Source organism: Pinus tabuliformis, chromosome 5_1, assembly GCF_031772625.1.
Source record: "Pinus tabuliformis cultivar Carrire ecotype Pingquan chromosome 5_1, CPIR1, whole genome shotgun sequence".
Taxonomy (NCBI): domain Eukaryota; kingdom Viridiplantae; phylum Streptophyta; class Pinopsida; order Pinales; family Pinaceae; genus Pinus; species Pinus tabuliformis.
This window is the reverse complement of record NC_142305.1, coordinates 526,702,315-526,727,149: the sequence shown is the minus strand read 5'-3', so window position 1 is coordinate 526,727,149 and position 24,835 is coordinate 526,702,315. Positions and strand designations below refer to the sequence as shown.

At 35.8% G+C, this 24,835-nt stretch overlaps 2 pseudogenes; one reads left to right on the top strand and one right to left on the bottom strand.

Annotated features, from left to right (window-relative positions):
- Positions 1 to 1,301: 1,301 nt before the first annotated feature.
- Positions 1,302 to 4,096, bottom strand: LOC149165848 (protein IQ-DOMAIN 3-like; annotated as a pseudogene).
- A 793-nt stretch (positions 4,097 to 4,889) lies between these two features.
- On the top strand, positions 4,890 to 24,402 carry LOC149165847 (uncharacterized; annotated as a pseudogene).
- The last annotated feature ends 433 nt before the right edge of the window (positions 24,403 to 24,835 follow it).

Genomic DNA, 24,835 nt, shown 5'->3' with positions numbered 1-24,835 from the left:
ATTTCTTCTCTTTTTGTCATAGCCTCAACTCATTAAACTACTTTCCTCCCTTATCACCAAAGGAGTCATCTCTTGGGAAAATAAAATTCCTTAACTATTGGCTCAATGTTAGCTTAAGTTTTCCATGAATAAGAAAAGCATTTCCCCACTGTCCTACAACTACCGAGCTTGAAGGGTTAATAGCAGCAGTTGTAGAAAATAAATCTGCAGCCCCATATAGCAACCAATCCACAACACTGACTTCAATTTTACCTTTCAAACCATTTTGAGCTTCTTTTAAAAGGGTTTCTCCTTTGACTGAATGCCTTTGGAACTTCTAATCCTCTAAGCTTTTTGAAATTGAGGATTTAACTTTTTGGCATTTCTTATACCCAGATTTTCCACATAACTTGAACTGGCTACAATTGTTCTCACATTGACTCTGGCTTGACAATAATAGTCAGAACTAGTTATGTTCCCTCAATATACCTTGTCTAAAACTTTATCCTGTTCTCTATACCTAGCAATATTATTTCCTCTGTTTCCATGCTTTCCATCTTGTGTTCTAGTCTATCTTTGGAAGCAACCAATAAAAACAAGGGCTTCAAGTCATTCCTTAGCAATGATTAATGGGTCCTTCTCAATCAACTCGAAGTCTTGGTATGCATGTCTGAGAAAGACATAATCTTTGTCTCCCTTCAAAGAAACATAGATAATCTCTGGATGCTAGATAAGAATTTCCCTTATCCTTTGAGAAAATTTATAATCATATTTGAAATGTGTTAGATGGTATACAAGAATTCTCTTTTCTATTGTTAGGCTCAGAAGTTCATAAACCACAATATATGCTTTCTCCTCTGCCTTCATTGAAGGTAGATTCAAGTCCTTAGAATCATCATAGGAGGAAATAAATGGTATTTCCTTGAAGGCTTGTAGCCTTACCCAAAATTTATTTGTGAGGTTAAGCCTTTTGCAAGGATACCCTCTTGAAATTTAGAAGCCTGTCAATTATCCATTATTTTTTTTGCAATCCCTTTTTCATGAGCTCCTTCCTCAGCTAAATCAACATGATTAAATATAAAATATTCAATAAAGTCATTCTGGGACTTCACATCTACAACAAAGCCTTCACATTTCATAAATGTCAAAATATTCAATATAGAAATAGACATCACTAGAATCCATAAGAGGCTATTACTCCCAACTTCCAAGCTCATCCCACCAGAGCAACCTTTTGTAATTCTAAAAAAAAATATATCTCCTTTTCCATGCTAGCTACATTAGTCCAGATTATAGTAGTTTCAACATGTACCTACACATACTTATCTAAAAGGTTTTCTATGACCCCAAGTCAAAGAGGAATTGTATGATTCAATACTAAGATCTTTCAAAGAGCAATCAAAATTATTTGATTTCGATGGTCCTAAAAGGCCTTTCAAATTGTGACTTGTATGAATAAACATGGAGCCTTTAGTGGACTTGTATGGGCCTGAACTGACCTTTGACAAAGGAAACGATAACATTTTCCTTCTATATGAATAGGCTTTGTGTCAGGAATCTTGAGCCTCTATTTTGGAGTACTCAGCAATCTGACCTTTTCTTTGGCAAACTCTGTAGATGCCATATAGTTGGGAAAATTAGGAGAGATCATAAGGCTATTATCATCTCTCATAGAAGATGTACCCGCTACACCGTTACGAGAGTTGTATCTTGGTCTTTCTGACCTCAAAACATTATCATCTCTCTTTGATTTTGTGCTCATCAATGACATCTTGTTTGGTATGGAGGATTTTGAAAGAGGAGTAAATGGATTAGATATTATGCGACCAATGTTGGCCAATTTTGCATTATGATGATTTAACTCTATATGTGAATTTTTTGTCCAATATCACCTATAGTTTGAAGCTTCCTGTTAGAATTTTCCTTCATGGTCATCATGTGGTTGTCCCATGGCCTGGTTTCCATCCAGCGATCTAACCAACTCCATCCCCAGTGAGGATTCTCGGGATCAATCTCCCTCAACTTGGTCTGGAGTTTGGACTGATTTTGGAGGATTCCTCCATAGCAGTAAACATGAAAGGTTTACCAAAATGTGTCAAACAGATTGTTGAATATGGCATATTAGCAGTTTCAAGCAGCAGTTAAGCACAAACATGATGAGAAAATACATAGGTCAATGACCTCTCTCCCTTAATAACAATTGTTGAGCCAAGGAAAGGGTATGTTTTCTCCTCGTAATAGCTTAATTAAGCATTTGTCTTCATGTGTTTATCTTCATTTTAGGAATAAATCTAGAAGAAACAATAGTAGAAGCTGGGTAAAATCGATTATTAACAAATTGGATAAATCTGGCATGAAAAACTAACTTTCACTATCTTTTTATGCAGGGACGTGGATTGGATGACTGTTGTTCAAACGACAGAACAACAACAACCAGTAAAGGAAAAGGACAACGTCTTGAGTAGGAGGGACAATGGAAGACTAGGAGGACCAATGCTATTATGTGATGAAATCAGATCGAGGGTTGCGAAATCCTTAGGATCCCCTGATCTTGAGGATTCACTTCTATCCATTTATTTTTCCAAAATTCACATAAAGTCATGAGGTGAACTGAACAACTAGCGAGGAGTTTTGAGATTGTAACTATTCTTTTTGAACACATATATTTTCATTACTGTGATGTTGTAACTCTGTTATTAATTTTAATGAAGAAGACTATGTTTCATCCATAATCGTATTCTGAATATCTCTCAGTGGGGACTTCTGGAGACTTGGGCCTAGTCAATAGGAGATTTGTTGCTTCAATTGTGTTATAATCATTTCTGTTTATTTTTATAATTGTTCATTACTGTTAGTCTATAAAGTTAGCGTTATTCTGATTGATGTGAGGATTTATGATTCTGGTTTGTGTTGCTGTTCAGATGAGACTCTAGATTTAGCTGTGTGTTACATTTGTGTGATAATATTTATCGAATTGATTATGTTGATTTAAACATTTGATTGCTATTCATTATCATAGATATCAAGGTTATAGTTGATTGCTTTCCATGAGATGTTTACCTAGTTACTTGTTGATTAAATTGCTGTAGTTTTCCTTCATATCAAATGAATTAGTGTTAATACCAATTAGATTGCTAAGAGTGATTCTTTCTACTTGCATTCCGATTCAGTTTCTTGTAGAATAGATTAAGTAGATTTGAGAATGCTCTAAAGGTTTCTTTTAGAATTGCTTGGACTGAACTTAGAGAAATAGATATTAGTGATTGCAATGATTCCAAATCATTTCATTATGAATTGACCTATGAACTCACTGCATATACAATGCTGACACTCTTGAAATAAACAGACTTACCCTGGGTTGATGATTAATGTAGGTATTAATATTGCTTTTAATAAGACATCTTAGTGCACCAACATTTTGGTGCCATTGCCAGGGAGAGTGTTTCAAAGTGATTTCTTTTTATTTTGCTGTAAAATAATTGGGTTTTAAAAATGGGAGGTAAGAACCTGTGTAACCAACAAGTAAAGTGCTTTCTCTTCAACCCACTTTTTCAGCAATTACATAGAGGTTAAATAGGAATATGTTTTTTTACGAATGAATAGGAATAAAAAGATAGAAAAAGATCAGAACCCCCCACCTAAATCCACAAATCCCAAGGGATCGGTGAACCTTTGGAGATCAAATTTTATAGACGAAATTGTAAGAAAAGCAGAGTCTCAGGCATTTGTAGGATTTTAGACTGTATTTGGAAAAATTCCTACTGTAATCCCTCAGCAGCAAGCTCACCATTTGCAGTTGACACTGAGATTCATAGCCAAATTGGAGGATCAGAACAGAGCTTTCAGGTTATAGCAAATTTACATTCTGATCCTCTACAAGAGGGAAAATCATGAAATTTAAGAGAAGGAGAGGGAGAAACTAGTGGAACTGCTAAGGCAGGACCACAGTTGTCTGAAAAAGGATCTCCTGTGATCCCATATCTAGGTAGTGCTACAAAACCAACTCGGGTTGGGAATCCTTTGCTTACCTGAATAACATCCTCTGAAATCCACGAAGGATATTAGCACATTTTCGACCAAATGGAAAACCAAATACCTCAAGGTTAGACCTCGACATTAGAATACCCCATAGTCGACCAAGTGGCCAATGTCCCAATGAAAGCTATTCCCTTGCAAAGCATCCCAACCTTTCATGGGATGATCACAGAAGATCCGGATGCCTTCTTATTCGAGTTTTATGTCCTCTGCAGAGGGTATGACTATACCATTAACCCTAAAAAATTAAAGTTGTTCCCTTCTACTCTAAAAGGAGCATGTTTGAGGTGGTTCATGGGTTTAGGTGGACATACTATTAACTCTTGGGATGACATGAAAACTTCTTTCCTCATAAGGTACCAAGACTTCTGTAGGACTAGGGAATTAAAAGATGAGATCTTTGAGATGGCTGCAAAGGATAATGAAACTCTAGAAGAATATGTCAAATAGTTTCACTATAATTTGCAGAGATCTTCTCACACCACATTACCAAAAGAGGTCATGAGAGCCATATTAATTAAGGGAATGAAATAAAAATGGATAGAAACTCTCAATTTGATGGGGAAAGGAGATATTTCTCAAGAGGATTATGATGAAATCGTTCGCATGTGTATCAGGTGTTCACAAGGTAGCACACGCAACAAGTCAGGAAGCTGAGATCCTATGACCAGAGGAAGCAAATCGCACAGTGGACGCGTAATAAGAATGGAAATTAGTAACCTCCTGGAAGACTTCAAGACAGACATCCTGAGCACCCTTACAACACAGTGGGATGTCCTATAGGCTAAACAGAAACAAGCCTTAGCAGAAGAGAACTTGGCCATTTTTTTCCATGCTGCCGGAAGAAGCACAAGCAGCGGGAGTGTCCATTGGACATGGTCCATACATGTGCTATTTGCACCAAGGACCATGCCACTAAGCAATGTCCATCACTTCCAGGCCTGAAAGCAGTTTTCAAAGAAGCAGAAGAAGAGACAGAACCAGTATACTTGATGAACCAACATCGACAATGGCATGCCAAACCCACAGGTATGTCACAAGACACAACCCAGTTCTTTCCTTCTTCATCATTTAATCAAAAACAACATTCTGGGGTAGCATGACAAGGCCAATCACCTTACTTGAATTAGAAATCCAAACCATTTCCTATGAGACCTTGGCTGACTCAGTCCTTTCCAGGTAATGGCTGGCCAAATTCTCCTTTTACTCTTGTTTGGCAAGGTAATCCATATCCATCCCAGTGGCCTACCTCTACTTCACAAAATCCGAACTGGTCTCCGAATTGGAAACGAACTTTAGGGGTAACCAATATTCCTATGGGGGCGGGTCCTCAACCTTAACCTACATTATCAGCCTCGTATCCATTGCAGAAAAATCCTCAGCCCCTTCAGCGTCCCCAATTTCCAGCCCAACTGAATCCGAATCCTAATAATAGACCGGTTCTGCAGGTGAAAATTGTCGAAAGCTCAGAGTATGAGATTGAACAAAAAGAATGTAACGAACTTAGATTGAGATTAGGATGCAATATCACTCCTGAGGAAGACAGATACCAACCATCAATTAAGTTAAAAACCGCACCTGTACATACACCATCGACAGTGACTAGCACAAAAATAAAACAAGGAGAAGATATAGTTGAGCATGAAGACCCTGAAAAACTCATAGTTACTTCTCCCTCATTCCATGAAAGATTAACAATACCTAAATCGGTTGTTTATCTAGACTTTGATATTGTAGGGGAACTAAAAAATCTTTGCATTAAAATTCCTCTCTCCCAGGCCATCCAAGACATTCCTATTTATGCTAAAACAATTAAAGAGCTATGTGAAAAAAATCCTATGAGGAAAGCAAAAGCTCCACCCACCATTCATGTTGTGGGGACCTTTTCTGATATGATTGTGGGAGGGGAAAATCCGATAAAGTATGAAGATCTTGGGAATCCCATAGTTATAGTTAAAATATATGGTCGCTCCTTTCCAAAGGCACTAGTTGATTTGGGTGCAACCATTAACATCTTCACAACATAAACCTGTAAGACACTTGGTATTACAACTTTGAAACCAACCACCACCCTGCTAGAACTTTCCGATCATTCCATGGTGAGACCAAAAGGAAATTTGCAGGATATTACAGTTTTTGTTGATTCATGGGAGTATCTAGTAGATTTTCTCGTTATAAACCCAAAGAGTCAATTAGATGGGCACCCTCTGAATTTGGTCCGACCTTGGCTGGCAACAATTGATGCTTATATAGGTTGTCAAGAAGGAAGCATGACCTTTGCTAAGGGGGATGTTGTAAAAAATCTTGTTTTATATTCTCCTGCCAAACCAAGTTTTCCCATTGTAAAAATACATAAACAACCACCCATGTACCTAGAAGAAAGCATTTGTTCACTACTTACATTAGTAGAGGCACTTGAATTCAAGAATCATATTGAAGATGATGAAATCAATAACTTTATTAATCAGCCAACTAATTTGAATAATGTAAAATGTAAAATGTTGAAAGAAATTCTTGACAATGAAGCCTCAGAAGACCCTCTAAAAGATACTGATGATCAACCTATCCAGACCACTGTCGTTCATAACATTAAGCCTATTAAAATTGAACCAGGCAAGGTTTTAAACATTAATGATAGCTTGGACAGTGACCAACATCCAAAGCTCATTCAAGTCCTGCAAAAATATAAAGGGGATTTTTCTTGGGACTATACAGACATGAAGGGCATAGACCCACAGTTATATACACATCATATCTACACCGAAAAGGATGCTCGTCCTATCTAGCAGCCTCAGCAGAGATTGAATCCGCACCTCAAAGATATTGTAAAAGAAGAGCTACAGAAGCTACTGGATGTGAAATTAATTTATCCTATTTCAGATAGTAAGTGGGTATCTCCACTGGTAGTTGTTCCCAAGAAAAATAGGAAGTGGCGTATTTGTGTGGATTACTGGGAATTGAACAAGGTGACACAGAAAGATCACTTCCCTCTTCCATTTATTGATCAAGTCCTTGATACTCTGGCAGGGAAACAATTCTTTTCTTTACTAGATGGCTTTAGCAACTGCAATCAAATTCAAATCACCCCTGAAGACCAAGAAAAAATGACCTTTACCTACTCGTGGGGTACATTTGCTTACAGAGTGTTACCATTTGGCTTATGCAATGCCCCAACTACATTTCAAAGAGCCATACTCAACATTTTTGCTGATCTGATAAATGAAGGACTTAAAGTTTACATGGATGACTTTACCCGTATGGGGATGACTTTGATCAAGCGCTACAAACATTAGAGAAGGTTTTGGAACGATGCATCGCCACCAGGCTGTGTTTAAGCAATGTTAAGTGTCACATGATGATGACAGAAGGCGTAATCCTAGGACACTACATCTCTGCAGCTGGGATACAGGTAGATCCAATAAAGATACAGGTAATTCTCCTACTACCTACACCCTGTACTCAGATGGAGGTACGTATCTTCCTTTACAGGTTATTATCATAGGTTTATCATTCTTTTTTCACAAATTGCTACACCTTTATATGCTTTAACAAGGAAATTTTGACTTTAAGTGGTCTGATAAATGTGACACAACTTTTACAGATTTGAAGAAATTAGTTTCAATGACACAAGTATTCCGTGGACCCAACTGGGAACTTCCTTTCCACATTTCTACAGATGTGATAGCTGTAGCAACAGGCGTTTTCCTCGGCCAAGAGGAGGACAAAAAACCTTATGTTATATATTATATCAGAAAAAATCTTACCGTTGTTGAACTTAATTATATAGTAACAAAAAAGGAATTCTTAGTTGTCATTTATGCCATAAACAAATTTAGACATTATATAATTGGATATCAAGTTTTCCGTATACTGATCATTGCACCATAATATATTTAGCTAATAAACCTATTACAAATGGTCGAGTGACTCGCTGGTTGTTACTTTTGCAAGAGTTTTATATCACCATTAAAGATCATCTAGGGAAAGAAAACCCAGTCGTTGATTTTCCGTCTCAGGCTCCAAAGATAAATGATCCATTGGTAGTAGATGACCTCTTTCCAGATGAACATTTGTTTGTCGTAGCAGTCAAAACTCCATGGTATGCAGATGTAGAAAACTATATGGTAGTAGGAAAGCTTCCTAGACACTTGACAGCAAGGGAAAGGAAACAAATTGTCCAGCACAGCGCCCGATTTTCTTGGATTGGCAGATGCCTTTTTCATACAAAGTCTAATATGTGTATACAAATATGCATTTGTGATGATGAAATTTACGAAATCATGAAGGCTTGCCATGATGATCCCTACAGGGGACACTTCGCAGATCATAAAAAGAGACATAAGATACTACATATGGGCTATTATTGGCCCACTATTTTTAAAGACGCTAAGAAATATGTCCAGGCTTGTGATAGCTGCCAAAGGATGGGCCAGCTTGGCCAATCTGATGAAATGTTGTTGCAATCCCAATTGGTAATAAAACCTTTCGAATGATGGGCATTGGATTTTGTTGGCCCATTTCATCCACCATCAAACCAAAAGGCCTACATACTAGTTGCCACAGATTATGTAACAAAGTGGGTAGAAACAATAGATTTTCCAAGGGCTATAGAAGAAGCTATAATTAATTTCCTTTTTGGGTTATTTGTGCGATATGGTTTACCTCGGGAAGTGATAACAGATGGAGGAGGGAAATTTGTAGGACACAAAATTACAACCACTCTAAGGAACCACCACATCACACATAGAGTCACTTCCCCATATCACCCGTAGGCGAATGGGCAAGTTGAAAGCACCAATAAGGTCATAGAAGAAATTCTGACCAAGACAGTTTCGACACATCGGCGGGACTGGGCTGCTAGACTGCCAGAGGCCTTGTGGGCCTATCACACAACTTGGCAAAATACTACTGGAAATTCTCCGTGCCAACTTGTATTTGGTAAGGAACCTATATTTCCTATTGAATTTGAAATAAAGACTCTTAGAACAGCCCAGGAAGTGGGATTGGATCTGACAGAGGACCAAACCAAACAACTTCAAAAAATAAATGAATTGGATGAGGCTCGACTACTTGCTCTACAATGCACCACAATTATTTAGCAGCAAAGGGAAAAGTGGCACGACAATATTATTAAAAAGAAGACATTTCAGAAAGGAGACTGGGCAGTTGTCTATGATTCCATATTCCAAGACTTTCCGGGCAAGTTACAGACAAGGTGGCTTGGCCCTTATGAAATTCAGGAGGTACATAACAATGGCACGCTTACTTTGACTACCATTGATGATTCTGATCATTATTTCAAGGCGAATGGACATTGGGTGCGTCTTTATCACAAACCACTCACCAAAGACTCTTTTTGTCAACAGGTATGTGATGATCCCACTATGCAAATTTCAGCTGCAGGGAGTGATGACCCAACAACTTTGTTTTCATAAAAATGTATCTTTCTTTAGCTGTAAATAATTTATATATTCTCTTATGGTTGGTTGCAATTTAGTTAGGCATCACCATGTAGATATGAGGAGTTCTCTTGTTCTCTGGGCGTGTTTAATAATTGTTGTTCAATCGATTGAGCGATTTCCATTCAATCCATTGAACAACACTGATTTCTTTTTAGGTGTTTTTTTGTTCAATCGATTGAACCATTGCTGTTCAATCAATTGAAAAACACCGATTTTTTATTTTTATTTTTTTTTATTTTCAATCGATTGAGCGATTTCCGTTCAATCCATTGAACATCACCGATTTTTTTTGTGTGTTTTGCTGTTCAATCGATTGAATGATTGTTGTTCAATCAATTGCACAACACCGTTTTTTTTGTGTGTTTTGTCATTGAATCAATTGAACGATTATTGTTCAATCAATTGAACAACATCGATTGCCATTTTCCATGTGTTTTTCTGTTTAATCGATTGAAGGATTGTTGTTCAATCAATTGAACATCGTCGTCTTTTTCTGTATATTTTGTTGTTCAATCAATTGAACAACACCGATTTATTTTTGCATGTTTTGTTGTTCAATCGATTGAACGATTGTTGTTCAATCAATTGAACAACACCGATTTCTCTTTCGTTGTTTGTTGTCCAATCAATTGAATGATTGCTAAGATCAATTGAATGATTACTGTTCAAATTTTGTTGTTCAATCGACTGAACAACCCTGATTTTTTTTCTTCGTGTTTTGTTGTTCAATCGATTAAACAATTTCTGTTCAAATCAATTGAATGATTATTGTTCAAATTTTGTTGTCCAATCAATTGAACGATTACTGTTCAATCGACCGAACAACCCTGATTTCTTTTTGTGTGCTTGTTGTTCAAATGATCGAACGATTGTTGTTCAATCAATTGAACATCACTGATTCTTTTTGTGTGTTTGTTGTTCAATCAACCGAACAACTGCTATTCAATCGATTGAACAATCGTTGTTCGATAGAATGAATAGATTTGATTTCTTTTTGTTGTTCCATCACCGATCATTCTTTTCCGCCATTTTCTTCTTCTTCCATGCTTTGAGTGAAAACCATCTGATTGGATTTGAAATTTTTTACCTAAGATAAAGAAAACAGTAATATTAATACCATTATGACTTATGAAAGCTTATTATGGTCATCTATATTCCAAATCTGACATGGTGCATCTATACAATGATTGGTCAAATATCTTTTCTTTGGACACATCATACAATGATTTATTATCTTATGCCATGCTAATTTATCTTTTACACTTTCAAATGGACAAATCCCTTTGATACGATGATATAGGGATAAAAGCATAACTTTCATTGGCATTTTTTTTACTTGCTATGCCATCCTTGACTCTTAAGGAGTAAATGAGCCTCCTCCCTTTACAATAAAAGCATGAAAATATGAAAATTTGAAAATATGGAAATATGAAAATGCAACAAACATTGTCTTAAAGAGGATAAGGGGTCTCAGTATGAGCCAACCTACCATGATCATAAGGATGTAACAGGTGACATTCCATTATGGCCACCATGCCAAGGTAATGAACTTCTTGATAAGGACAAGGGGTCTCATCACGAGCCATCCTGATCACTTTGTTATATCTTGGTGAATGGCACTATGATTATCTAGTTACCATGCCAACATAGTGGTCTCTTTATAGCAAGGATAAGGAGAATCATCTAAATAACTAAAAGGAGGACTTTGGCTCATTATTGGGGTTAAAAAGCAACCCTGTCGAGGCTATGAACGCCTGCTGGCAGCAGTGGCTCTGCTTGTGGTATTGAAGTACTATGTTACACTACCAAATACTATCTATCTTATTACCACATGGATTCATTTCTAAAGGAGAATTTTCCATTTGAACAACATTTCTAATTCAATTAACCAACATGCATGGTAACCTATATCTTATATGCATTATATCATTATTGTCCAATCACTTTACCAATAGTCATTAATATTTATCACTGGTCATGTGTTTGTCACCTTTTCCACCTAAGGTAAATATCTATTTACATAATGATCTAAACCTTTGTTTTATTCTTTTTTGGGCATTTCAAATCTTTTGACGTGTACTGCTTTGATTGCCTTTGTCGTATTTTACGCCGCTTTTATTTAATTGTTCGCCTGCATTTATGACTTATCGACGCTTTCTCCCTTTTTCCATGCTTGGTAGGCATGGATGCCCTTTTCTGATTGGAGGGGGGATGGTCTGTGTTATGAACAACATGTGTGATGATTTATGAATAGCTTGTGTGATAATTATTAACTGATTTCTGGTTAAAGGACTGCATTATGAATGCACGTGTGTAATAATTATCAAACCATTTCTGATTGGAGGGGGGAAGGCAACCATTATGGGTAGCATGAGAATTAATTACGATCCTATGCCAAACATTGCTGATGAGACAAATAACATAATTGCCTTTGATATTAACTCTCAAAACAATGTCACTGCTCTATCAATAGCTTTAACGTTCTATGGTGTTGTTCCAAACTGTGAAAGTGTGAAAGGAGTGCATGCAAAATTGCAAGTGAACCAGCCACTGAAAAACAATAGCCATGGGAGAAAAATCCATTCAAAGTGAACCCACAATGCTTAGGGTATCAGACTAGGCTCGTACGATTCTTGAGCGCACCGGTTGGCTACAATACCTGACTAGATTGCAGGGATTTCACAAGGAAATGACACTTGAATTTTTGCAGAATTTACAAAATGGCCGCACCACGATGAAAGGAAGGAACATAACGATCTCTGAGGTAGTCATAGATGAAGTCTCCAGAATTCCAGTAGAAGTAATGAGATGGACGAACAAACATGTTCTTCTGCAGGACACAGTCACAGTATTCCAAGACCCAGATGAGAAATTGGTGAGAAAAGGAAAAGGGGTTCACCCTACAACTTTAAGACAACCATGACAGGAATTGGTAGCCATTATGTAGAGGTATATCATGTGCGATGGACGTCAGGACGTGGTAAAACCTCGTCAACTTAAACTGTTAGCTATTTTGAAACAGAAAATCATAGTTAATTTGCCATTTGATTTAAATTTTGTATTGCATGATGTTGCTCATCCGGTCAGAAAGGTAGAGGACCCACATCTAGTCATCAATCATCATGGTTTGATCAAATTAATCATCATTCATGAACTGGTCCAGCAACAACTAACGTAGGATAACCTTGTAAATCCTACTTTGACCCCCCCTGTAAACAACCCAAAGATTGAACAATAGGGGGCAAGAGTGACAGGTCTAAAAAGGACACATAAGAGAAAGAATCCCTCTTTGGCCCTGGGCCCAGTAAAGTAAAGATGCTCTGCGAGGGTAAAATCACAGTGGCACACCCCAATTCAAATAGAAGGAGTAGGGCCATCACACATGCCCCCTCCAAGTCCACGAGATGACCCTTGCAGGATTATGAGGAAGAGGTTTCCCGAGTACTGGAGAACATGGGGACATTCTATGAAGGAAGAAAGCTATCTAGAAATTACGAAGGGAAAAATTATGCCCCTAACTAGTCTGCCCCTGCTGGCAGTTCTAGTCATGATGAAACCTTGCCATGTACTGATAATTTAGAGGGACAGAGGGAACTAGTTCCTTCTATGGAGAATCCCCTTGAAGCAGAGGTTCATGTAGGGGAAACCCTCGAGGAGGAAAATCAAATAGAAGCTACTACTCCACTGGAACCCCCAACAGAGGAAAACACTACAGAATAAAACCTGGAAGGTGAAAATCAACTAGGGGGCACTTTTTTTATGAAGTCTCCAGAGGACGAGGCCCATATAAGAGAAGACCCTGAAAATGATAATTGCTCAGGAGACACCATTCCATTGGAGTCTATTGAGAGGGATGCTCATGAAGAAAGAGACCTAGAAGGTGAGAATCCATCAGGAGACATGGTCCCATTAGAACCCCATCCTAATGTTTGCACAATTCCACCTGAACTTGAAGTAAATGCAGATGTGCCACCATCGATAAAAGACCTCACGACAAAGAAAACATATAAGGATAGATTGAGGAAGATGCTCAAAAAGTACAGGAAGCAGAAGAAAATAGTTAAGTAGCTGAGAGAGTGGTTGAAGGAAGCAGTTAGGGTCCAGAAAGTGAAAACTGAATTGGAGATTGTAGGGACCTTTTGGGAAGATATTGAAACCCAGACTGAGACCCCTTTGGTTTGTTCAAAAGAAACCCAAATAGAGTTATGTATTTTAAAGAGTAGTGAAATGCAGAAAGAAGATCCTTGCGTTTTCCCAGACGAAACCAAAACAAATTTCCCCACTACTGATGCTGTTGTCCAAACCAATTTTGCACACAATATTCAGGAAGACTGCCATATGCCCTAAGGAACAACTGAAGTTGTTGTTCAACCTGATACTGAAGAAAACACCCAACTTGATTTTTGTATGATACGAAAAGCGACAGAGGCTGCTGTCCAAAATGACTTAATGGTAACACAAGATGATGAAGTCCAGATAGAGGAAATGCTTGATTACATTCCTCTGGTAAGGGAAGCGGTCATTATAAAATTACAAAATAAACTAGCCAAGGCTCAACAAGAGTTGGCTTGGCATAAAGAAAAAGTAGTGCCACTACAAGTCCACCAGGAATTGTGAAAGAAATTTGAGGCACTTACTGTCACAGAGGATGAGACTTTCGCTAATTATAAGGATGAACAAAAGAAAGTCAAAGAAGCACAGGCCAAGCTGCAGAAGGCTAAGGAGAAAATGGAGATTGTTTTCTCTCTCCACTTAGATGCCTTATCATGCCAAGCACCTGCCACCAACTATGCACTATTTTTGCTAGAAATATACCTCATATTGAAGGATAAAGCTGTTAAGGCTGGTAAGTCAATATAAATAAATACCACTCCGGACTTTGTCAATTGTTTCAAAGAACAGAATGAACAAGTACAACACCTTTTGTGTGCATTGTACATGGATAATTTTTTCTTAGAGGATGACCTAGATAGTAATCATGGCCCCTTCATAGGGGATATCCAATTTCAAGCTTTTCTTTCCTTTTCCATTAATCAGATTAAATGGGCTAAAGCTCATAATACTTTTCAAAAGAGGGAGTATGGCATAGACTTATGGTTTAGGGGAGAACCCACAAAACCTCTACACCTATCTATCAATCACAAACAGTTCATGAAACGAACAGGTGTTGTGGGTCAATTGGGACCAATTCATATTGACATCATACAGGAAGGGAAGGAATACTTTCAAGAAATCAAAGAAGAAGCTTCGTTTGTAGCTAGAAAAATATGGGAAGCCTCTAGTAACAATATCAGGATCATAGAGCCATTTGGGTTTAGAAATTTCAAAGCTGCCTCCACTTGCCTACACAAATACAACAATATGGTCCTAAGCATGGGCCCTGATTGGATAGGGTGTCGATACAAAAGTCTGATTATCTGGTATCCTCCTAATGGGTATCATAGTGATTATAATATGCCAGATCACTAAGTGAAGCAAGCTTTTGTAGTGCTCAAACAGAAAAACAGTTTTAGGATGTATAAGGAGGAAGTATATCCTGCTTACTCCTTGACTCAACTACACCTCAACCATCTTATTGCATGAGGACATGAAAAAAGGTAAGAAGGGGAGTATGTTGGGCTGAGGAAAAGGTATGTTTTATCCTCATAATAGCTTAATAAGCATTTGTCTCCATGTGTTTATCTTCATTTTAGGAATAAATCTTGAAGAAACAATAACAGAAACTAGGTAAAATTGATTATTAACAAATTGGATAAATTTGGCATGAAAAAATAACTTTCACTATATTTTTATACAGGGATGTGGATTGGATGACTGTTATTCAAACGACAGAACATCAACAGCCAGGAAATGAAAAGGACAACTTCTTGAGTAGGAGGGACATCAGAAGGCTAGGAGGACCAATGTTATTCTGTGATGAAATTAGATTGAGGGTTGCGAAATCCTCAGGATCCCCTGATCCAGAGGATTCGATTCTATCCATTTATTTTTCCAAAATTTATATAAAGCCATGAGTCAAATTGAACAACTAGTGAGGAGTTTTGAGATTGTAACTATTCTTTTTGAACACATATATTTTCATTATTGTGATGCTATAACTCTGTTATTAATTTTAATGAAGAAGATTGGATTTAATCCATAATCGTATTCTGAATATCTCTCAGCGGGGACTTATGGAGACTTGGGCCCAGTCAATAAGAGAATTGCTGCTTCAATTGTGTTATAATCATTTCTATTTATTTTTATAACCGTTCATTATTGTTAGTTTGTAAAGTTATCGCTATTCCGATTGATGATTCTAGTTTGTGTTGTTGTTCAGATGAGAGTCTAGATTTAGCTGTGTGTTACGTTTGTGTGATAATATTTATCGAATTGATTATATTGATTTAAACATTTGATTGTTGTTCATTATCATAGATCTCAAGGTTATAGTTGATTGCTTTCCATGAGATGTTTACCTAGTTACTTATTGATTCAATTGTTGTAGTTTTCCTTCATATCAAATGAATTAATGTCAATACCAATTAGATTTCTAAGAGTGATTATTTCTACTTGCATTCTGATTCAGTTTCTTGTAGAATATATTAAGTAGATTTGGGAATGCTCTAAAGGTTTCTTTGAGAATTGCTTGGACTGAACTTAGAGAAATAGATGTTAGTGATTGCAACAATTCCAAATCATTTCATTATGAATTGACCTCTGAACTCACTGCATATACAATGCTGACACTCTTGAAATAAACATAGTTACCTTGGGTTGATGATTAATGTAGCTATTAAGATTGCTTTTAATAAGACATCTTAGTGCACCAACAACAACCTCTATTTTTCTTTGTCATCTAGCCTCAATTTCTTCCTTGGTTATTATGATGTTGTCCCAATATTGTTGATGACCAACTTCATATTATGCAGAAACAACAATCTTGTAGCCGTTGACAAGTGAAAATGATGATTGGAAAACAAGGCGACAACGAAGAAAAATGCATTATTTTCATTGAAACCAGCTGAATTTCCTTAAGAAAATAACTATGGATACACAAAAATTGCTTATTTTGTTGGACTCAAACAATTAATGCTTCAATAATAGACAGAAAGAATATAGGAAATATTGAAGCTGCAACATAACTTGTTTGCCATAACATACAATAAAGTAGGTATAGATCACCAGAAACTACAAAATTTCATACTCATTGTATAAAGGCTTTGACATTAAATCTATTTCTCCAGCCAAGAATGGCCATTCCTATGTAAAAAGAATTTGAGAGTTTATAAATATGTTATAATACAATCACCCAACATTGGAAATAGTATATCAAAGGTCAAAAAACCTCTATTCAATAGAACTTAGTGGTATTTATAAGCAAATATAGTTCTAACTGCTGACACCTTTGAGCATAGATGTCAAGGTATATGTTTTAGAAATTCTCTACTTGTCTTTGTCCTTGGATAATTCTATTGGTGAAAGGTAGAATTCCGATCCTTCTACAAGTCACCTACACAACATCATGTTGTTTAAATGAAACTTTACATCTTTGTAATGCTTTATGTCTCACCTTCAACAAATGGGGAAGTTAGTTGCACATTGTAATCAAATAAAAAAATATTTGTTAACTGGAAATGGTACACATTATTATCATGATCAGTGAAACTAAAACTAAGAAAATTGTAGCCCCAGCTAAAAGGCATTTATTTTTTGCAAGAACTTGTTGCCAAGAGCATTGAATCCTCAGATCTTGACTTCTCAAGATACGATGATACCTTTTTTGAGGTTAGGATTTGTTCTTTTTGTTTAATATGGTTCTATATTGGACTTTTTATTGGTTTCTTGGATAATTGCAATGGATTCAACGTCTGTGATGATGTCGAAGTATTGTATTGAGGTTGGGTTTTATTTTTTAGTTAGACATCCTTACCTTTTTGGTTATATGGTTCCATGCCCTTGCCTGTTGGATTTTTTGCACACATATCCTGATAGACTGTGTTATAAGTTGGAGAGCCCTAAAGTATAAGTTTCCTAACAAGGAGTTTCCTTCATATAGTATAAGTAAGCTCTGCAATCAATGTGTCCCTTATTCAAAGGTTTGGACGTATTTTGAGTCTGTCGAGCCCTTTTAGAGTGTCTTCATGATCATCTTGGTTTTTAGATCAATTTATCACTGTTGTTGGTGGAGTAGGTCCATATGGAAATAATCCATTTATAGTTTGATACCTAAAACAAAATCTACTCCAACATTTGTGAGTCTACCATGGTAGGGTTCCACCTTGTGCATTGGCCCTTCACACTTAATGTTGATGAAGAAGTGTTCAAAAAGCCCAAATTCTCAACCCGTTTCTCATCAGGAATGTTCAATGTGCTATTAGGATCAAGTATAACATTTACACATTAATTTTTAAAATCTATTTAGCTAAAAATATGTATGCCTTGGTATCCATTTCGGTGAAGTTACCAAGGGCAAGGTATCTATTTCACTAAAGTCACCTAAGACTTGTACATTCACTTGAAATAGTCCACTTGAGAATATTACAATATAGTGTAGCTTGCTTATAATATTTGAGGAAGATCTCTTTAGCTAATTTAGTTGTGTCTCAGAATCTATTCCCATTTCAGTGAACATCTCTCTAAAGGATTTGAACCTCAGTAAAGGATATGAAATATGCCCACATTACCATCAAACCAAACCCTGTTAACATCAAGGATGATTATTTGGAATGGCATAAGATTGACTAGGCTTTCTTTTTTGTGGAAACGATAATATTGTGCCATATATGGGAATGTTCCTCCATTTGGTTTGGGTGAGATTGCAACTTTTGGATTAGATTTTGCTGCCCCTAAGCTAAAGGAAATATACAACATAACTACTCGGGATATGGAATTATATAGTGCAACTTCTTGGGGGTGTGTTTTTAAGAACTTCCAACCAAAAAAGAAAAATATAAATTGTGATCTTGCCAGAATCTTCTGTATTTGGGTTATTGTTGAGTTCAATACGCTTTTTTCGATCACCTTCATTAGGAAAGGGGTCACTCTAGGGGATGGTAGGATGGTCTGACAGTTTGGGAGAAGGTATCTGGAATGCTATAAACTTGATTAGTCTTTAATTTTTGTTGAAATATCGAGGTTGTGCCACATAATGGGATGCTACACCTAAAACCATTTTATTTGGGAAAGATTGTCATTTTTGGATAGAATATAGTTGCACCTAAGCGAGAGGAAGTATGTAATGCAGCTCCAGGAGATGTGTTTCTTGAAGAATTTCTATCCTTAAAAAATTCTAACCCTGACTAAACTAGTCTTTTGGGAATGGGTTATTGTTGACTTCAATTCTCTCTTTTCTCTCCCCTTCACTAGGAATAGGTTATTGTTGAATTCAATGCTCTCTTTTCTCTCCCCTTCACTGCGAAAGTTATTTTTTTTCTAAAGGTGGTTGGAGGATCTAATTGGGAAGAAGTATTTGGAATGCCATAAGGTTGATTAATCTTTTTCTTTCCACAAATTGGTGATGTCGTGCTACAAAATAGGGATGTTACTCCTTTTGAGTTTTATGTAAGAATGCAATTTGTAGATTATTGTGGTTACATTATTTTCAACTAGGATGTGTAGGGACCTGCCCCATCAAAAAAAAATCCCATACTTGATGTTTCAGCACTTTGGGGACATGGGGAATCCTAGGAAATGTCCTTGAACAATTGGGGACTTTATCAGGGAGTTGTTGGCCATCTCCATGATGTTCGGGACAAATTACAGGGATGTTTTAGATAGATTTTGGGGATGTTCTTGGCAGATTTCAGAGATGTTTTGGGCAGATCCAATAATATTCCAAGCATGTATCTTCAATTTTGATAATGGACATTGATGATTGGAGAATATGAACATTTTCCCCATTTTTTTGTATTACACTAGATCTAAATTTTCTATACAAGTTGTAGCCCAAAACATTTGTTCTGTATGACGGGATTCAATTCAGAGTTCTAGTGATTTAATTAGTCTCTTTTCAGCAACAACATTACAACAAACAATGCTTGGATGTAAAAAAACTAGGAAATGTAACATTTCAAAGGACTGATCCTTTTGGCTTTTTCTCTTGTTCTTGTTTTTGGGGCCATCTCAACTTTTACATATTTGCATGGGTTTTTAGGAGTAATTCAATTCCATTTATTCCATTATCCCAACCTCAAATGTTGTGAAAACAATCAGATAGTTATGACTTGGATTACGTATTAATTGTTTGAACAAATTTCCTATTCAATCACCCTTTTAATCTCAAAGATGAATTTAATCTCTTTATAGAACCAAGGTATTTTTTAGTTTTTTTCAAGACAACTGTAAGAATCTGCAGAACCTATTGAGGAGGAAATTCCTTCAAAGTTTTAACATAATGACCATTAACAAAAAATATGAGGAAGGATATATATTTGCTTATTTAATCCTTAGAATCTGATAAGATTTTGACCATAGTTATGGGATTTGCGTTTCTGCATGTTCGAATCCACTCAAGATATGTTTCAAGTTTGGAAGTGTTGGAGATCCACTTGGGATCTGTTTCTAGCCAAAAACGTTTAGCAATATGATCCTTAAAAACTTTTTTCAAAATGTAACATAAAATATAAAATAAAATTTTAAAAAGGCCAAGTATGGGGACCCAAAATCCTAATTTTTCCTTATAAAACAACCCTTCCCTCATCCTAAAACAAACAAATTTGAGCCTTTCATATCAGTCTGCATTTCTAAATTTTCTAATAGATATTTGTAGCGAAACACATTTGAAAATGAGAAATTTATATGTTTTTAATAAGTGTGGACCCATGTTTCTAATACCGTTTTTTTGTATCCAAACCTTAACATTTTTTTTGGTATCCGTTTGTTGTGTGTACAATTTCCCTTTATCTAGATCTTGAGTTTTAAGAAATCTGGTGTATCAGTATCTGCATGTGTATATGTTTCTATGCAACTTAGCTTTAGTACTTATGAAACATGGAGGTGATTTAAATAGTTCTAACTTGTTAGATTTCAAGAGAATAGGAATAGTAGATTTTGTTGTAATTGCAATTGTCAACTTCTTGTGTGTGTGTTGGAAAGCTTATCAAATTTTTGTGATGTAATATGGAGAAAAGACACATTTTGGGAATATGAAAACAAATTTCAAAGAGTTAAAGCGGTCAAAGTTGCTACATGTAAGATGTTGGTATTAAGAATTCAAATCCAGGCATGTGTTCTTGAGAGGGAATGTAAGGACCTAGAAACTGAACTCCAGGAAGAAAAGAAAAGACACAACTCTACTTTGGTAGAATTCAAAAACCTTGAAAGGGCAAGGTACATCCTCAGATTTGCATGCACTCTCATTTTCTTCTACTCCAGTTATAATGATAAATGTTGTGTTGATATTTTCCTATGGTCTTGTAAGGTAGAGTGAATAATGATTAACTCTGTTACTTTTTATTTTAAGGATGGAATCATTGTTAAGCATATTTCTTCTTCCCTATGCTTTTAAGAAGTTGTAGGTGTGTTATTTCTTTCCAGAATGCTAAACATAATATTATGTTTATGTTCTTGTTCAACATTTTAATGCTACATTGTGCTTCTTCTCTTATGTGCATGAAACTTGAAGGTATCAACTTTACCCAAACTAGTGATTGTAGCAAGGGAAACCAAGGGTTCTATTGTTTCTAATGATGGAAGGAATAGGTTTTATGCTCTGGAGTCATTATTTTGTTCTTCCAAGAAGAGTATGAGTTTCCTCTGCATGTTCATATTTAGAGTTGAATTGGTGTAGGTTGTTTCCATAAAAAGTTTTAGAGTGTTGGAAATGTGGCCCTTAAACTAGGGTCTAGAGAATTTACAACATAGGTTTGATGGGGAGGGTTTTGGGTTGGTTGATGATAGGTAGAGGCTTTGATTTGTGGCATGTCATGCTTTCCCTCTTCCTTGGGCTTTTATTTTTGGCATGTCATGATTTCCCTCTTCCTTGGCCCTCCTTTCTCAAAAGAGGTAGGTTGAGACATTTTTACCTCAATCTTGAATTATATGCTTACATTTGAAATATAGATGTCCCACACTAAATCTGCATGGTTTGGTCTTGGACTATAATTGATCATCAATTTAGCTATTAGTTGTTCGATAAAGTTATTTTTTGTAAAATTATAATAAGATATTAATGTTGATGTTCATTGATAGGTGGTCTTCATTGGAGGTCGCACACAATCAAGGACCTTAAAACCTGAAGAAGGGGATCAACATCCTTATGATGTTTTGAATTGTGAACTTGCAAGGCAAAATGTATTGCCATATGTTCTGAATATACATAAGATACTTCACAGGAGGCCTTTCCTCATCAAGAATCTTGAAAATGTTATGTGAAGGTTTTTGCAGTCCCTTGAGATTTTTGAGAACAATGAAAGGAAAAAACTTGAAATATTTACTGCACTCACTCTCTTAGAAATTATCTGGGCTTTCACCAGAAATCATTTTTCAACCGTTTCTTAAAGACAACCTTGTTTCCAAGGGGATTGTGCTTTCATTCATCACAATTTTTTTCAAGGAGTATCTGGTTGAAAACAGTCTTGATGATCTCATAGCATTTCTGAAGTGAGGGAAGATAGAAGATAATATTCTTGATTTGTTCTCAATACAGAAACACACCACTAAAGCTTTTGCAAAACACTTCAGGTGGGAAGAATTTTTTGTTGGAACCAAACTGTCTACTTAAAGTCACATGTTTTTTTTGTTGATTGTTACTAACATATGTATTTTTGAAATTTTGTGTGGCAGTAAGGAGGGTTTGGATGTTTTTTTCAAATATAATGAAAATAAAATGTTTGATGTGAAATTGAAGGACATGAAGAGTGCATTAACAACTTTGATTGCAGAGAATGTTGATATTTCAGAAGTCATTGAAACTGTAAAGCAATGCCATAAAGAGTCAAAGTTACCTGATATTGAAGTAGTGTGTATCTTATGGGATGTTATTATGGATGTTGTAGTGGTCTGGCAAAAACCAACAACAAAATTCAAATTTGGCGTTGCATCAAGTTAGTATTTAATCTTTTTTGACCATGTACTATGTTTTGTTTTTACCATATGTGTTATGCCTCATCATATCATTAACAATTTTATGGATTTTTACTGAATTTTGAAAAGTATTTTCTTCTTGTTAAGTGTTTAATATGTTTACAACTTTTAGTCAATATTAGAATCTAATGGGAAAATGGGTCCATGGATAATTGTTTTAAGGGTCATCCCCATGACTTGCATTTTTCTACTTTTAAGAATCATGTTTTGTTACACACTTTGATCCTTTCATTGATATGCGTGAGAAAATAGAATGTTTCAATTTCATAGACAACATTTGTTAAAATCTAATGCAATTGTGGATACTTTGTTTCTTGCTTTGGATATCATGTTTTTGCTTCTTGCAAATGTTTTTTTGTTTTATTGATGTATATATAAATATTTTTATCAAATTATCAATTTAGTAGATATTTTTTTGGAAATTAATTATAGAATGTATACAGATGCAATATTGAATCCTTCAACCTATGTTTCCATGAAGGTTTCATTCAATGTAAAGAGTGTGTGTGTGTCTTTTCTTGGCCATAAATATGGTTACACTAGCTTTTCTAACATATGATACATTTTTTAAAGTCTTTCGTTAATGTGTTTTCATTTTATCTCACTTGGAATTCATAAGTCAATAATTTGTTCATGCTTGTGCTAGATTGGATGTTAATTCCATTTTCCATCAAAGGTGCTACAAGGATCAAACTTAACAGTCAAAGCATGCATTTAATGTCAAGAGCTATCTCCTTTGGTTTGAGGGAATTATTATCTTGCAATTGCATTGTTTGTATGTAGTATGTGGGGATTAGTTATGCATGCAATGTTTGTATCCATGGCTTTCCATCGAGCATGTACTTTTTTTCCCATGGAAAATTTCCTTGGGGAAATCCTTGAGGGGATTCCTCACATTCCTGTGAATGGAAACCATGGTAAATGTTGATGGTGTATATGTTGTACTCCTAACCCATAGGGACTTTGCAAGACTTGAACCCATGACCTCTCTGCCTTAAAGCTGGTTGATTCAAACCGATTGAGCTAACCCACTGGGTTACCATAATGTACTTATCAACTTCTGTGTGCAATATTTCTAATGATGGTTATCCATCTGACATGGATATTTTCCTTTTGCATGTAAAATAAAAACATATTTTATTTTTTGGTTGGTATTTGGAATTCATTAGTTTTCTGGTTATTTTATTTCGAGTCTTAATAGTTCAGTTATTAGAAGTTTTGTACATGGTTTTTTTGGAAATTGTATGAAGCTTACATATTTTACTAAAATGATTCTCTACTTTGTTGAATTATCAGGTTAAGAGATGGGCAAAATGCCTTGACAATTTCTGTGCAATTGTAAAACTACAGTTGGAGATAATGTACAAGATTCAAATTCAATGTTATGAGGATGCTATACTCATGAAACTATTTCCTGAAATTGTGAGGTCTCTCTATGATGAGGAATTTCTTGCTGAAGATACTATTTTGATGTGGTTTTGCAAAGGCAGTAACCCAAAGGGCAGGTATTAACAACCTAACATTTTTTTATTCTTCGTTTTTTTTACCTTTTTGTTATGAGGAAATGCAATTAATTTAGGTTTAGACAAATCTAATTGTATGATTTAGAGAGTTTTGAACTCTATTAAAATGAGAATTGAAATGCTTGATTAAGCAACTTTTGGGATTTCATAAAGCTAATATTGTTCTTATAGTTTGAGTTTTGTCAGGGTGAAAATAAGATCTGATGTGATTTTGGGCATTTCAGGCAAACCTTTGTGAAGTCACTGGAGCCTTTTGTGAAATGGTTGGAGGAAGTTGAAGAAGAAGAATAATGTGAACTTATATTAGAAGCTTAATTATGACTACAATAGTTGGGGGGGGTGGGAGGGTGTTGGGAGGGGTGGTCAGGATGTTGGTTGCAACTCTGATATATTGTGTTCAGTTGGTATATCAACTGCTTTACATAGATAATAAGTTTTCTATTGACAATTTATGAGATCCTAGTGCTATATTCATGGAGTATGGTGTGCTAGCAGAAATACTTTAATTGGATTCTATTGGAATTTGCATCACGTATAAATTTATAATTGTTGTTTAGTATCTATAGTTTCCCTTGTGATTTGATTATTTTATAATTTAATTAAAGTTTTAGAATTTAGAATTTATAAAGTTTCAAAGTCTAATTCTTTGAAGGGTGTTAGCTCAATGGAAGAGCACCTGCTTTACAAGTAGGTGGTTGGTGGTTCGATTCCATCGTGCCCTAATATTCATGGGGAATGGTGATGATCACTATCCATCCATATATATGTATC